The following is a 5,091-nucleotide window of genomic DNA, read 5'->3' as shown; positions in this document are numbered from 1 at the left end:
CAAAACAAGTCAATCCAGTCACAGTCTAATCTTCTGAGGCCAAAAGTCCATCTAAATGCAATGAAGATTTGCTTTCATTTAAGACAGAGGTGAGAACAAAGTCTGCAGTGGAAGTTATGATAGAAAGCAACAAAATGTGGATCACTGACCAAAATGATTATGTACTTGATGCAAATGCAGATTGCATATTGTTATATATAATACATTGTGTTTCTTCCCTTCTTCCTTCCCCTCCCAACCTTCCCGGGCCCCCTTTCAGTCAGTTATTTTCTGTGGTGAATACATGTTGTTAGAAGATGTCTTGTATGGTCTTAATCTTTGTTGTGTACTATTTTTTATAGTCTTAAGTTATAATGAAAAAAAAAAAAAAAGTAGGAACCAAACATAAAAGGTCTAGTAAAGCCAAAAATTAATTTCATATTGATTTTAAAGTGATCTAGCTGAGTTTTTACACTGAAAGCAAAGATTATAGCAATTGTAGTCCATGGTATTTATTTTCAGTCAAACCAAAGTTACATATAATTCTGCCTCTGCTTATACGGGATATTAACACTAACAATACACTCCCTTCAGAAGACTTGCACAGGCCAAATTGTTGGAATGCTGGTTTTCTTGACAACTCCAAACCCAAAAAAAAATATGATAATGCGTTATGGTGTAGTTGAAAATAGCATAGTCAGATGTTTGCTTAAAACCTAGAAACTTTACGTGTTGCTTTTCATGTGCTGTGCCAAGTCTTGATAATACTTTCTCCCCCAACCAAGGGACCTCATAACCTGATTATGGTTATTGCTTTACAAACAGTTTTTGACAGAAGGTGGCTGCTAGAGCTTAACATATGTACCAGTTCCATGTGATGGGGCCGGTTCTTGCAAACTAAGCTCATCATTTATTCTTTGCTGGAGTCAGCAAATAGACTTAAAGAGATACACAGTCATCTATCACGCCAAATAAAAGGACATAACGGCTTTCAAAAGGGTTTTCCCACTTACCCAAAAGGCTTTCTGAAAGCTTCTACCTCTGCAAAAAAAAAAAAGAAAAAAAAGGAAAAAAAAAGAAAAAGAAAAAAAAGAAATTAGAACAATTATGGCAGATTGCATGAAATGTGAGAACGTCACAGTAACTGCTACTTTTCATTATGTTTGTCTTTGGGTCATGATCAACAAAAGGGTTACAGTTTCAAAAGAGAGATTGGGATTGAAAAAAAAAAAAAGACAGAGAGAGAGAGAGATGGTTTTCAGGCATCTAGAAGTCTAATGTAAGAATTATCTGAAAAAGAAAATGGGTCTCTCCAGTACACGTTGACAAGATAATGATGGACTGGATGAAGGTAAACATGGTAACTGTCCCATCAAGAAGGTGGCCTAAGACTACAATGCTAAAGTATGCATACCTCAGTTACAAAACTTTTGAAAGGAAGTCTCAGCCACAGAATGCATATACCTGTAGAGTTTTGCATGGGTTTTATATAAATACAATTTAAAAGAAAATAGCTGCTTGCACATTATACCAGAAAAACCTCCAAAACTGCAATTGCTTTGAAAATAGATTTTAGGTTTTTTGGAGTTTTCTGAGATGCTTGGTCTGTATTTTGATAATTGTGCATATTATGTAAAAATGTTGGTGGACCCATAAATGACCAGACTTTTTCTAAGAAAAATGTTGCTTTAATGCATTTCATGAATTTTTAATCTTATATCATTGCTTGCTAGTAATAGCAAATCTGCTTTTCTGCATCTGCTTTGCGTAGCTATTGTAAGGCTTTGAACTAATGTATGTATTTATTGCTTGAACTTCTGTGCATACCTTATAAAGCATAATGTCTGACAATTTAAATGGCTCATGTATTCTTGCTTCTATCATAAGCTGATGATGGGGACTATGATCTTTTGTATACAGCAAATTTTAACTGTAGCACAAACATCTGTTTATGTATTGGTGAAATATACCTGTTTTATTTATCTTTTTGAGGTAAACTAATTTTTGATACTTTTCATTACTGTGTACTATGTTCATACCTTGAATTCTCTGACGTTAGAAGTCATGGTTGAGAATTGTAACAGCTGTTATATCCGTTCTGTATTCATGGCTTTCACTGCTGAATAAAATAAAGGACCAAACCTAGGATTTGAAAGAAAACTGTCTACCTCTAACACCAGGGAGTTATCAGATTTTATTTTACATAGTTTTAGTCTACAAAGACACAATTGCTTAAACCTAGTGGGCTTAAGGCTTATATTCTGTGTGGTTGGATTCATGGCGCAATTGTACTGTTTGAAAATCAATTAAAATTTCATGTGAATGTTACAAGTATTTGGTAGAATTACCACTAACTGGGTTGTCGGTTGATAACTCAGATATGGAGACACTATCATCAGCATTCCGTGTCTACAGCTGCTTAACTTCATAAGAATGCATTTCTCTTTGTGATTAGGGACTCAAGAACAGTCAGAATAGAGCTACAGAACTACACTTTAAAATAAACCATCCTGGACTTTAATGTCCCTTGGCAGATTCAGTCACAAAATCCAACAGTCTGTTTTCTAAAGTTCCTCCAGTCATCCGGCATTCACATTTTGGAGAATTTACTTTAGGCTTTAGACCATATACACCAATATTAACATACATTTGGACATTCTAGGTTTCTGAATACCATAAAGCTATTAGGAGCAACATGGTTTGCCCTTGTTATTTCACTAGTTCAAGTCAGTGTGAAAGGTCTTTGTCCATACAATTTGGCAAATCTTACTGAGCAAAAAGGATGTACATTTTACTATAGAATTAATGTATGAACAGTGTGTTACTGCTGTTGGTTGTAAAAAATGTATATGAAACATTTCATTCATTTGCTTACATTTCTGAAGTATAAATAAAAAGTCTAATTCTTTTTGACCCATTTATAACCCCTAGGATTTTATTCTTTCGAAGAACATTCTTTCACACCAAAAGCCCAAATCATAAATTGGTGGATAAATGGCACACGGGTTGCTAAAGATCCTTTCCTTGGGACTTGGGGATGCATAAAGTTCATTCAGTTTTAACCTGTGCTATTTTTCAAATATACTTCATTAGAAGCTGTCCCAGAGCCCCAAATTTGCCCTCCCCATACAAAGTTCCTGTGAGTTAGTTTTAAGTAGAATATGACATTGCAAATATGGAATCATAAAAGTGCAAGTGTCTTTCTTACTCTTTTAATCCTTTTCCCCTCCCATTGTCATTTCTTCTGCCCTCAGATGTCATATTATTCCATGATCCCTGGCAAAAACAAACATTCATGCCTTTGTTGGGAAACTTCTAAGTTCAAAGGTATCTGATATCAATGAAGGCAAGCATATATGCCAATGAGACCCATAAGATCTATGCTAACAATAAAAAATAGCATATGAGATGCATGGTACCTCTACCTCCTCTCCCCCCCAAAAAAGAAAAAGGCAATTTAGGGCCATTGAAGTAGTAAAGTTTGGCTCACTCTTTTTTTTTTTTTTTTTTTTAATTTTTTGAGTTTACTTTTTTTTTTAATTGAAGCTTTTTATTTTTGAAACATATGCATGAATAATTTTTCAACACTGACCCTTACAAACCTTGTGTTCCAAATTTCTCACCACCTCTCCCCTAGATGGCAAGTAATCTATGTTAAACATGTTTAAAATATATGTTAAATACAGTATATGTATACAAATTTATACAACTATCTTGCTGTACAAGAAAAATCAGATCAAAAAGAAAAAAATGAGAAAGAAAACAAAATGCAAGCAAACAACAAAAAGTGAAAATGTGATCCACACTCAGTTCCCACAGTCCTCTCTCTGAATGTAGAGGACTCTTCATCACAGGATCATTGGAACTGGCCTCAATCATCTCATTGTTGAAAAGAGAGTTTGGCTCACTCTTTAGCTTCTTTCTATATTCCTAAATTTGTTGTAAAGGAAATTAGAAAGAAAATAGGAAGATTGAGTACATGTTTTACATATCTTAACATTTTCTGCCATCATGTTGAGAAAAAAAATATAAAAAACTTTCTATTGAATTTTAAAGCATTATAAGAAAAATATAAAACTTAGTCTTTCTTGAACATCAGAAATCCTTCATTCCCCAAACTATTGGTTAGTACAAACTGTAATAATTCCAACTTGTATACCACAGTTGTATTTTCATTCATTAAAGGCTTTTTAATATGATGAATACAGTGCTTAAATGTCTTGCCTTTAAAGTGAAACAGCACATCAGAGGATAAAATTAATACGTAGAATCAAAATCAGAAACCATTTTTTCAACCTTTATTAATAATATTGTTTGATTAGATGGACTATTTTGTGATTATGAAATATTCGAGTTGGAAACCAGACAAAGTACTTGGCCACTAAACCATTTTTAATTGTAAAAAACTTTTATCTGGCTTAGTAATAAAAAGAAAAAATAATAAAGAAATAATCGAAAGTCTAACAACTTTTTTAAAAAGAAACTGAACAAATGGTAGATCAGATTCTGCTTAATCCCCCAAGCAAAAGCAGCTTTCCCTAGCAATTGAGCAAGTGGTAATTTAAAATATTTGACAAGATACTCCATAAAAGAAGCGTTCTGACATATATGTTTCAGAAGGAGTTTAGTTATCATGCACATTTCTGTGTTTTCCAAATTTTTTCAAGAGGTTTAAAGATACAGTATTGCATAAGGGAAAATAAACACAATTTGCAAAGAGAAGGCCCAAGTTCAAATCCTAGTTCTTGTCTCTTACCTAAATCTATCTAATTGAGACAATTTAGTTAATAAGCTTTCTGGGCCTGGAATTCCTTGTCTACAAAATGAAGAGGCTTAATTAGATAACAAGTGTCTCAGACTTAAAACCTATTAAAATTCTGAAAAAATCTTTACTATCAGAAAAAAAAAATAATTGTATCAGAAATGTGAAACTTGAAAGGTGGAAGGACATACATCACCAGTGCTGAGCCTAATTTTGCCTGTTTTGCTCATTCACTGCCAACAAAAATTTAAAGGATGTCATAATAACTTTGGACCAGAGAGGTATTATCTATATTGTAATGAGAAAAATGGAAGATTGGAAATTAGATAGATTATTTGTACAAAGTTGTT

At 33.2% G+C, this 5,091-nt stretch overlaps 1 protein-coding gene across 14 annotated transcripts in view; it reads left to right on the top strand.

Moving 5' to 3' along the window:
- Nucleotides 1–2,153, top strand: part of FOXP2 (forkhead box P2) — a 718,280-nt gene extending 716,127 nt beyond the window's left edge. For all 14 annotated transcript variants that reach the window (XM_074268254.1, XM_074268259.1, XM_074268249.1 and 11 more), the window contains one exon: nt 1–2,153. This exon is cut by the window's left edge and continues 1,161 nt beyond it. The gene's annotated coding sequence lies outside the window, so the exon portion shown is untranslated.
- Nucleotides 2,154–5,091: the final 2,938 nt, after the last annotated feature.

The sequence above is a fragment of the Sminthopsis crassicaudata genome, chromosome 5 (assembly GCF_048593235.1).
Source record: "Sminthopsis crassicaudata isolate SCR6 chromosome 5, ASM4859323v1, whole genome shotgun sequence".
Taxonomy (NCBI): Eukaryota; Metazoa; Chordata; class Mammalia; order Dasyuromorphia; family Dasyuridae; genus Sminthopsis; species Sminthopsis crassicaudata.
The sequence above is the reverse complement of the archived record's forward strand: the minus strand, read 5'-3'. Positions and strand labels throughout refer to the sequence as shown.